Source organism: Schistocerca cancellata, chromosome 7 (genome assembly GCF_023864275.1).
Source record: "Schistocerca cancellata isolate TAMUIC-IGC-003103 chromosome 7, iqSchCanc2.1, whole genome shotgun sequence".
NCBI lineage: Eukaryota > Metazoa > Arthropoda > Insecta > Orthoptera > Acrididae > Schistocerca > Schistocerca cancellata.
In genome coordinates, this window is record NC_064632.1 from 375615264 (window position 1) to 375627236 (window position 11973).

General features: G+C 44.4%; 1 pseudogene; it reads left to right on the forward strand.

Moving 5' to 3' along the window:
• Positions 1 to 4854: 4854 nt before the first annotated feature.
• Positions 4855 to 4972, forward strand: LOC126093025 (5S ribosomal RNA; annotated as a pseudogene).
• The last annotated feature ends 7001 nt before the right edge of the window (positions 4973 to 11973 follow it).

Consider the following 11973-nt stretch of genomic DNA (forward strand, 5'->3'; position numbering starts at 1 on the left):
ACACTCAAGCGCCACTGGTACAGGCATGCGTATTCAAATACTGAGAAACAAGTGTAATCCCAAAAGAAAGGTCTCCTATTTTTTATAAGTACATAGACCTGTTTATTTCTACAATGGTTTACATCGGCTTACAGTTTGAACATTTAGCTATTTTTCGACATAATCACCATTTCTGTCAATGCATTTTTGTAGACGCTGTGACAGTTTTTGTCTGCCCATGTCATACCAGCTCGCCGCCATGCTGTTCAGAAAGTTATGAACCTCGTCGGAGCTGAATCGCTTTCCGCTAGGGAACAGGTGATAGTCACTGGGCGCCAAGTCAGGACTATAGGGTGGGTGGATGGGTGGGTGATTATGTTCCACTGAAACTGTTGCAGGAGAGCAATGGTTTGCCGAGCGATGTGTGGGCGAGCGCTGTCATGGAGAATGTATACGCCCTTGCTCAACATTCCTCTTCTCCGGTTCTGAACTGCCCGTTTGAGTTTTTTCAGAGTCTCACAGTACCTAACAGCGTTAATTGTGGTCCCAGAGATTCAGCTCCGACGACGAGGTGAAAGAAGAGGTACATAACTTTCTGAACAGCATGGCGGCGAGCTGGTATTACATGGGCATAAAAAACTGACACAGCATCTACAAAAATGCATCGACAGAAATGGTGATTATGTCGAAAAATAGCGAAATGTTCAAGCTGTAAACTGATGTAAACCATTGTAGAAATGACCAGGTCTATGTACTTACAAAAAAGGAGACATTACCTTTGGGATTACCCTCGTGTAACAGGCAGAATACGGGGCTGTGGTCGGCAACTACTACATAAGACAACAAGTGTCTGGCGCAGTTGTTAGATCGGTTACTGCTGCTAATATGACAGGTTCTCAAGATTTAAGTGAGCTTGAAAGTGGTGTTATAGTCGGCGCACGAGCGATGGGACACAGCATCTCCGAGGTAGCAATGGAGTGGGGATTTTCCCGTACGACCATTTTTACGAGTGTACAGTGAATATCAGGAATCCGGTAAAACATCAAATCTCCGACATCGCTGCGACCGGAAAAAGATCCTGCAAGAACGGGACCAACGACGACTGAAGGGAATCCTTAAAACGGAACGGAAGTAAAACCCTTCCGCAAATTGCTGCAGATTTCAAAGCTGGGCCAACAACAAGTGTCCACCATTCAAGAAAACATATCGATATGGCATTTCGAAACCGAACGCCCAGATGGACGTTTACAGGTATGGAGACAATATCATGAATCCATGGACCCTGCATGTCAGCCTCCGTTCGCGTCCATTGTGCATTCCGACGTACTTGGGAAATTCCAGCAGGACAATGCTACACCTCACACGTCCACAATTGCTACAGAGTGGCTCCAGGAACGCTCTTCTTAGTTTAAACACTTCCGCTGGGCACCAAACTCCCCAGACATGAACATTATTGAGCATATCTGGGATGCCTTGCAACGTGCTGGCAGAAGGGATCTCCACCCCTGTAACGGATTTATGGACAGCCCTGTAATTCCCTCCAGCACTACTTCAGACATTAGTCGAGTCCATCCCACATCATGTTGCGGCACTTCTGCGTGCTCGCGGGGACCTACATGATATTAGGCCCGTCTACCGCTTTCTTTTGCTCTTCAGTTTAAATGTTTATACCAGCCGCATCATCACGAGACGTGTCTGTTCTCACGGCACTGATACCACTAACGTATACAGCTTTTGTTGTGCCTATAGGTTATAGGCTGGGTATTTCCATAGTTCTAAATGGGTGTTAGTGGGAGCTGAGTAGTCTGTTGTCAGGGGCGAGTACTTTTGGCATGCCGAACGCTTGTTTCCAATACAGGGTGACTATCAAATCCATGAAACATTTTTCAAAAAATCGGTGTGAGTAAATGGCTAAACGTAACGTCACAAATAATAAGCGCGCGAGAAGAAGCTCTCACAGGTTGTTTTTTTTATTACGTGGTGCCGACAGATCCGCTGCGATCGTAGTTACTGAAAATAGTGGCAAACTACGCGGATAAATTATTCTGCATGTTAGAATTTGCTCATTGCCAATCGACAGTGAGTGTGCAAAGAGCTTTTTATAACAGGTTTCATGAGACACCACGAGTTTCTAACAGCATAGTGAAGTGTTAAAAGAAATACGAGGAGGATGGTTGTTCGTCTGTTGGAAGACTTTCGAGTTTACCGAGCGTGTCGGAACACAGTGCGCCATGAGAGGGACGAAACGTTGTAGAATCCCACAAAGCCCACCTTGCGGATAATTCTTATGGGATAGCGTTGGTTTACGGTCCACCTCTAGCACAGAACCTCGAACAACGCATTGTTACCGTCAACTCTCGATACACCGGATCAACAATAGCAGAATTGGACCACCGACTTCACAGGGTGTCCCAGGAGCTCAATATTCGGGGATACGACAGAAACGGTCATTTGAAGCAAAAACGTTTAGTAAACATGGGCTCTAAACTGCATGCCCTAAGAACAATGAGCACATGTTCAGAGGAAGGGAACAACGGGAAAATGCTCCTCTCGGAGCACAAAACAGGCGAACTGCCTCCTCGAACCTAGGACCTTTGCTTATCGCCGGCAAGCTTTATTAAATCTGTTATTGAATTGAAGTAAGAAAGAGCCTTTACAAATGTTTATGTATATGCAAAAACTGTCATTTCTTTCTCTTATACTTAAAATAATAATCATAATATTTTTAAAAGAAAAAACGCGAAGTTCACCACACAGTGTTTTGCCTTTGTTGTATTCTCATATGCGATCTCAAAACAGTCTGCATTATTAAGTATTTTTCTTTGTAACTTTAAATGCTTTTCTCAAGCGCCTTATTCCATCAGGTATTAATTACTCTTCAGTCCATATTCTTCGTCGTCATTTACGTTGCTTAACCTGTATCGATAATCATACGCAGATAACTGTATACTGTCCACCCATATCAGGTTCCTACACGAGATTTAATGCCAAATGTTGCAATAGCAAATAATAGGTAAATTCCTGAATGCCAGTGTCTTTGAGTTTGGCGCGGAAACGTGTCAAGTAACCAACAAGTCAAGAAATGCATTGTGTTTAGCATCATCCAAGTACGACTCACGACCCGCAAACACAGATTTAGTTCCACCTGTACCTCATCTCCAATATTCCAAGTTTCACAACTCTCCTGCAGAACTAACACTCCTGGAAGAAAGGCTATTGCGGGAAAAATCGTTCAGCCAGGGCTCGGGGACTGTTCCCAGAATGAATCTTCACTCTGGAGTGGAGTGTGCGGCGATTAGAAGCTTTTATAGCAGATTAAAATTGTTTGCCGAACCGGAACTCGAACCTCTGCAGGAAGATTTCTGTACATTCTGAAGGACTGGCAGAAGTAAAACTGTGAGGGAGGGTCGTGAGTCGTGCTTGGGTAGTTCAGTCGATAGAGCACTTGTTCGCGAAAGGTGCCAACTTCGAGCCCCGATCCGGTTTATCTGTCAGGAAATTTCCACATAATGAATTAATAACTTTAATTTTTCGAGATGATAAAACTCTAATAAAACATCAAAAGCCTAGGAAGCGTAGTTGAACAGAATGAACAATGTCTTGAAAAGAGCATACAAGATAAACATTAATAAAAGCAATATAAGGGTCATGGAATGTAGTCGAATTAAATCAGGCGATGCTCATTAAATTAGACACTAAAAGTAGTACATGAGTTTTGCTACCTGGGCAGTAAAAAACTGATGATGGCCGAAGTAGAGAGTGCATAAAATGTAGACTGGCAATGGCAACAGAAGCATTTCTAAAGGTATTCTTCTGGAGTGTAGCCTTGTACGGAAATGCAACGTGGGCGATAAGCAGTTCAGAGAAGAAGAGAATAGAAACTTTCGAAATTTGGATCACAGAAGAATGTTGAAGATTAGGTGGGTGTATCGCGTAACTAATGACAGGATACTGATATAATTGGCGAGGAAAGAAACTTGCGGCATAACTGGAGTAAAAAAGGGATCGTTAGATAGGACACATTCTGAGACATCAAGGAATTGTCAACTTGCACTGCTCGAAAGAAGTAGGGGAACATGACTTTGGACGTCTGTCGCACTCCACTGAGCAATAACTAAGGACTGAGTATGTTACCATATTATACATTATTATACCTTTATCTTTCACAATTTAAGTACACAACGAAACATCATTACATCTTCGATCGTTTGCATAAAAGGAACTGAAATGTCCGACAGGTGTCGAAAACAAAGTCGAAACAATCATTCATCCCGTCATCCAGGATGCTTTCCACTGGACTTCGAGAGCTTCAATGACGTGTATACACTCCGAGAGTGTTTATCGCTGCTTAACATGTGTGTGGCATGCTCCGTATGAGTCTACCGCCACTCTGTGGCATCCGTTGCGCTTTTTCAATGACACCCCGTGAGAGTTCTAGGAGAGTTTTTGGTGGAACAGGACGATCACGACCACGACTGTCAAACACGTTTCGCAGATACACAATAGGGTTTAGGCCGGGAGTCGCCGCCGGCCATTCCATTACTTGAACGTCCAAGCTTCGCAAGACATCCATACTGACATTTGCCACATACGCACTGGCAGCCACCACAAGGTGGCAACAGGATCGGTTCGGTGTACTGCCTAGCCGTAAGGCGACCATGGACACCGACAATATCCGTGTAACTGTCAACGCTGCAGCCTCCCAAAACGTCACAGAACCTTCGAAACCTGTCGGTTTCCTGGACAAAATTTGGCTGATACCACTCAACAAGGACCTCCACCCATAAACGCGGCAGTCATCTTGCGTCAGAGAACACCTGAACTCGATTGCGAATAACATATTTCGCCATTTACGGAGTTGCTAATTGACATGGGGGCAACGGCCTTGCCGCAGTGGATACACCGGTTCCCGTGAGATCACCGAAGTTAAACGCTGTCGGGCGTGGCCAGCACTTGGATGGGTGACCATCCGGGCCGTCATGCGCTGTTGCCATTTTTCGGGATGCACTCAGCCTCGTGATGCCAACTGAGGAGCTACTCGACCGAACAGTAGCGGCTCCGGTCAAAGAAAACCATGATAACGACTGGGAGAGCGGTGTGATGACCACACGCCCCTCCTATCCGCATCCTCAACTGAGGATGACACGGCAGTCGGATGGTCCTAATGGGCCACTTGTGGCCTGACAACGGAGTGCTTTTTAATTGACATGGGATCGGCAGAAATGGAGGCGAGCTGCAAGATGCTGTTTTGTCAAGCGGGGTTCTCGAACAGGGCGTCTGGGTTGTAAGGTGCTTTCTCGTAACCAGTTCATTAAGGTCTGATCGATCGCAGCGGCTCCAGTGGCCGATCTGAGATCACCTTGCAATGCGCTAGCGAATCGGCACGACGCCACAATGCAGACATAGCCAGATAGTGGTCTTCATGTGGGGTTCTAATGCGTCGGCGACCTTCTCCAACTCGCCTTGTGTACGGACCCGTCTACCTGTGGCGTAGATGGATGGTTCAAATGGCTCTAAGCACTATGGCCTATGGCAGTTAACATCTGAGGTCATCACTCCCCTAGGCTTAGAACTACTTAAACCTAACTAACCTAAGGACAACACACACATCCATGCCCGAGGCAGGAGTCGAAACTGCGACTGTAGCAGCAGCGCGGTTCCGGACTGGAGCGCCTAGAACCGCTCAGCCACAGCGGCCGGCTGTTGATGGATGTCAGTCCACCCTTTATTGATCAAACAGATCGCCCTTTCAACTTGCACTTAAGATGTCGCACTGCATGGGCTTGGTTGAATACAACGTCCACAAATGACAATTGCCACCTGTGCACTTGAAAACGCTGGGATACCGGTAATAATATCTTTCTGAGGAGTCACTCAACACTGTAATGCATGACACAGCCAACAGATGGCGAATGATTTTAATTGTTGCCTGTGGTATCAACGTTCGATTCCACACTTGTTAGGGGTTGCAGTTATCGATCACGGTCCGTATCAGCATCGTTGGACGCGCGAGTCGCGACCAGCGCCGCTCCGCTGCTTGTATCAAGTTTCTCGTCCACTCGTGCTCGGGACGTCAAGTAGTAAAGTAGCGCAGCCTTCAGCTGATAGGAAGCAACCCCTAACAAGGCGCTTAGTATCGTATGGCCTAAGTGAGGCCTCAATATCTATCTGTTTATACTTCTATGTATGCAGCCAAGAAGAATCCTGTACAACCAGTTAAGTACAATATATCTTATTTTTTACCAACGACTTCTAATTATTTTAGTCGTTGCAGATCCAGACCATGCAGCCAGCACCCTATCGACGTTACTGACAAACCTGCTGTGATTTATATGTTCCTATTCAGCGTTAGCCACCAGTCAACATTGATGACGACTCGTGCGTCGTCATCATAGCATTGCCTACACTGAAATCGAAGATCTCAAGTCGTGCGTTAAGGCTACTCGTAACGTCTATTCAAAATACGAGTAGACTTAACATACTGGACGGTGATGCACCTGTTTCCCAAATTCTTTTGAATAGTGTAGTATTCGAGGGAACGAGGGAAGACTGGGTGGAGGGGGGGGGTGGAGGGGGGTAAAAACTGCAGACGGAGACAAAGAGACAAGTACAGTAAGTAGTTACAAATGGATGTGGTTTGCAGTACGAGGGGTGTTTGAAAAGTCCGTGCGAAGTCCAAGAGATGGCACCACCGCCGCGAATCGAGGTCATGTTTAGTTAGTGGTATCTTTGGAAAGAACGCACACCAAGTTTCAGCCATATTGGTCTATTTCTACGTGTTTGGCATTCGTGTGAATCAAGAAAGTCGAGCGATTATCAAAAAATGGACGAAAAAGAATTTCGTGTGGTGATTAAACATTACTTTATGAAAGGCAAAACGCCTCAGGCGACTAGAGAGAAGCTTGATAAACATTGCGGTGACTCTGCACCTTCGATTAGAACAGTTTATAAGTGGTTTAAAAATTTTCGGAGTGGCCATACGTGCACAAGTGATGCTGAACGTTCTGGACGCCCTGAGGAGGTTACGACTCCTGAAATCATTGATAAAATCCATGATATGGTGATGGATGACAGAAGAGTTAAGGTGCGTGAGATTGCTAGTGCTATGGGCATCTCGAATGAATGGGTACATAATATTTTGCATAAACATTTGAGCAAGAGAAAGCTATCCGCAAGATGGGTTCCGTGATTGCTCACGCTTGACCAAAAACGGAATGGTGTTTAGTGTTGCAAGGATGGTTTGCAGCTGTTCAGGAAGAATCTGCACGACTTTAAGCATCGTTTCGGCACCGTGGATGAAACGTGGACACATCACTATACTCCTGAGACCAAACAACAAACAACAATCTAAACAACGGGTTACCAAGGGAGAATCTGCACCAAAAAAGGCGAAGACCATTCCTTCGGCCGGAAAGGTTATCGCGACTGTCTTTTGGGATTTGCAAGGGATAATCCTCATCGACTATCTGGAAAAGGGTAAAAGTATTACAGGTGCATATTATTCATCGTTGTTGGACCATTTGAAAATCCGAACTGCAAGAAAAACGCCAGCGATTGGGCCGCAAAAAAGTGCTTTTCCATCACGACAATGCACCAGCACACAACTCAGCAGTTGTGGTCGCAGAATTAAAGAAAATAGGATTCCAACTCGAATTGAAACTTCCTGGCAGATTAAAACTGTGTGTCCGACCGAGACTCGAACTCGGGACCTTTGCCTTTCGCGGGCAAGTGCTCTACCAACTTTTTTTTTATTCCACAAAAATGGCTACAATGAAATGACATAAATAAGGTGACAGATAATTGCAGTCATAAATTACAGCATTCAAAAAATGAGTCTTTAGCAGTAGCACAATTTAGCATCTTCACTGTCACCTTCAACTGGTGCCAGATCAGCATGCACATTTTCTTCTTCTGCAGCCTGAGGTTCGTCATCATCATTTCCCAGACCCAAATTAACTGAGCTACCGAAGCACGACTCACGCCCGGTCCTCACAGCTTTACTTCTGCCAGTGAGGACCGGGCGTGAATCGTGCTTCGGTAGGTCAGTTGGTAGAGCCCTTGTCCGCGAAAGTCAAAGGTCCCGAGTTCGAGTCTCGGTCGGGCACACAGCTTTAATCTGCGAGGAAGTTTCATATCAGCGCACACTCCGCTGCAGAGTGAAAATCTCATTCTGGAAACATCCCCCAGGCTGTGGCTAAGCCACGTCTCCGCGGTATCTTTTCTTTCAGGAGTGCTAGTTCTGCAAGGTTCGCAGGAGAGCTTCTGTAAAGTTTGGAAGGCAGGAGACGAGATACTGGCAGAAGTACAGCTGTGAGGACCGGGCGTGAGTCGTTCTTCGGTAGCTCAGTTGGTAGAGCACTTGCCCGCGAAAGGCAAAGATCCCAAGTTCGAGTCTCTGTCTCATATCAGCGCACACTCCGCTGCAGAGTGAAAATCTTATTCTGGAATCATTCAGGATTCCAACTCGTTTCATATTCCCCCTATTCTCCAGACTTGGCTTCTTCGGACTACTATTTGTTCCCCAATTTGAAGACATGGCTGACGGGACAAAGATATTATTCAAACGAGGAGGTCATTGCAGCAACTAACAGCTATTTTGCAGACTTGGACAATTCCTATTATTCGGGAGGATCAACAAATTAGAACAGCGTTGGACGAAGTGTATAAGTCTAAAAGGAGGAAAAATGGTTCAAATGGCTCTGAGCACTATGGGACTTAACATCTGAGGTCATCAGTCCCCTAGAACTTGAGAACTACTTAAACCTAACTAACCTAAGGACATCACACACATCCATGCCCGAGGCAGGATTCGAACCTGCGACCGTAGCGGTCGCGCGGTTCCAGACTGAAGCGCCTAGAACCGCTCGGCCACACCGGCCGGCTCTAAAAGGAGACTATGTCGAAAAGTAAAAAAGGTTTACCCCAAACACGCAAGTAGTATTTATTTTTGCACGGACTTTTCAAACGGCCCTCGTAGATATTCAGAGATGAAGAGGCTTGGCCAGGATAGAGCAGCGCCAAGTGCTGCAGCAAACCCGTGTTCGGACTGAAGACACCACCACCACCACCACCACCACCACCACCACCACCACCACCAACAACAACAACAACAACAACAACGAAACTTTATAGTTAGACCTTTTACTTCAGCTGACTCTGGTACCACGCGTAGCACGCATGTCATTCATCGTGTTATTACTTTTGGTACAGTTTTTTAGCTTGTTGCAGCATATTTTATTCCAAACTGAACTTGATAAGGAGCAATATCTGACGTTCTAGCCGACAGTTTGGGAGCTTACCGGGACTTAAAGCGTCGCCGCGGCTGCAGCATGAGACGCAGCCCCAGGGTGCTGAGCTACTGTGCGAACGCGCGCGGGTGTGTCCACGTGGGAACTGTGAGGTGGACTGCCCGCGCCGTCGAGCCGGCCGCCACTTCCGCGAGGTATCGACCCCCGCCTTATCTGACCGCCCATCAGTCTGCCGGCGATGGACTCAATAAATCAGCCTACACGTCCGCACACAGCCCGAGCATATGGCGCCGATGCAGCATCTGCCGATAACAACACTGCACGAAATGTTACGCAGCTCTCCAAAGAGCCCTCCCACCGAGCAGCGGGTTGTATTTGTGTTTCTGGGGCCATTAGTCAAATGAAGCGATCCTGTCTTACACGAGCAGCTGCGGCCTGTTAGATAACACTGTAAATCACAGCCAAGTAAGCAGGCGCTTCCATACTTTAGTGCTGCTGTTAACAACGCTGTCCGCCTCCGTGGCTGCGTGATCGGCGCGCCTGACAGCCATGCGGGGGGTGTTGGTTCGATTCGAGGTACCGTCAGGGATTTCTGCTCGGTGGGAGGGCTGGAAAAGGGTATATTCGACCTCGTGATGCCAACTGAGGAGCTATTCGACCGGGTAGTAGCGGTTCCGTGAAAACTGGCAACGGACGCTGACTAGAGGATCAGAAATTACCTCCGTATACTCGCTTTTAGCTCCGCGGGGAGTCCTGTGACGTCATCTCTGATCTCGCTGTCTCCTTAAGGGGACCACACCAGTCGTGTGAAGTTAGCACCCTTTTTTTCAGAAATGTATATTTTTTTCAGAGTTCTTGATAGATATGAAATAGTTCTAGAGTTCTTTGTACAAAATTTCAATAGTTCTGCAGAATTTAGCGAAGAAAACCACAATACTCGAAAAAATTTTCGCATCGAAAATATTCTTTGTCAATTTCCGCAAAATGTAAATAAGTACGACAGTTCTGAGCACAGTTCTGAATAGAGCTCCAAGAGTTCTATCGAAAATCCCAGTAACATTTTTTTGTGCAGCTAATAGTTTACGAGATAATTGCAATTTAAGGAGAAAATCTTTTCACTTACTGTGAAGTTAGCACCCTCTTTTTCAGAAATTTATATTTTTTTCAGAGTTCTTGACAGATATGCCATAGTTCTAGAGTTCTTTGTACAAAATTTCAATAGTTCTGTAGAATTTAGCGAAGAAAATAACAATATTCGAAAACATTTTCGTATCGAAAACATTCATTGTCAATTTTCGCAAAAATTAAACTCGTACAACAGTTCTGAGGACGATTCTGAACAGAACCCCAAGAGCTCTATCGAAAATCCCAGTAACATTTTTCTATGGCTATAATAGTTTATGAGATAAATTGATTTAATGTGGGACACACTTTCTCTACAGAAAACATAAATATATTCGTACAACAGTTCTGATGACAGTTCTGGACACCACGTGAAGAGTTCTATCGAAAATCCTGGTAGTATTTTTTTGTGCAGGTAATAGTTTAAGAGGAAATTGCAACATAATTAAGAACTCTATAAGAGCTCCCACTGTGAAGCTGGCACCCTTTTTTACAGAAATATATATTTTTTTCAGAGTTCTTGATACATAAGCCATAGTTCTAGAGTTCTTTGTACAAAATTTCAATAGTTCTGCAGAATTTAGCGAAGAAAACAACAGTACTCGTAAAAATTGTGGTATCGAAACGATTTTTTGTCGATTTTTGCAAAAAGTAAATTCGTACAACAGTTCTGAGGACAGTTCTCAACAGAGCCCCAATAGTTCTATCGAAAATACAAATAACATTTTTTTGTGCAGCTAATAGTTTGCGAGATAATTGCAATTTAAGGAGAAAGTCTTTTCACTTACTGTGAAGTTGGCACCCTTTTTTTTCAGAAATTTACATTTTGTTCAGAGTTCTTGATAAATATGCCATAGTTCTAGAGTTCTTTGTACAAAATTTCAATAGTTCTGCAGAATTTAGCGAAGAAAACAACAATACTCGAAAAAATTTTCGTATAGCAAACATTATTTGTTAATTTTCGCGGTAAGTAAATTCGTACAACAGTTCTGAGGACAGTTCTGAACAGAACCCCAATAGGTCTACCGAATATCCTAATAACAGTTTTTTGTGCAGCTAATAGGTTACGAGATAATTACAATTTAAGGAGGAAACCTCTTCACTTACTGTGAATTTGGCACCCTTTTTTTCAGAAATGTACATTTTTTCAGAGTTCTTGATAGAAGTGCCATAGTTCTAGAGTTCTTTGTACAAAATTTGAATAGTCCTGCAGAATTTTGCGAAGAAAACAACAAAATTCGAATAAATTTTCGTATCGAAAACATTCTTTGTCAATTTTCGAAAAAAATAAATTCGTACAACAGTTCTGAACAGAACACCAAGAGCTCTATCGAAAATCCTAATAACATTTCTTCGTGGCGGTGATAGATTATACGGTAACTGTTTTGATGGAAGACCTACTGTATCCACAGAAAAAAATTAAATCTTGCAACAGTTTTGATGAACAGTTCTGGATAACACCCCAAGACTTCTATCGATAATCATAATAACATTTTTTGTGGTTATAATAGTTTGTAAGATAATTGATTAATTGTGGAGCTCACTTACTCCAAAAAAAATTATGTCTATTCGTATGTTCTGATGACAGCTCTGGATAGCAATGTAAGAGTTCTATCGAAAATAC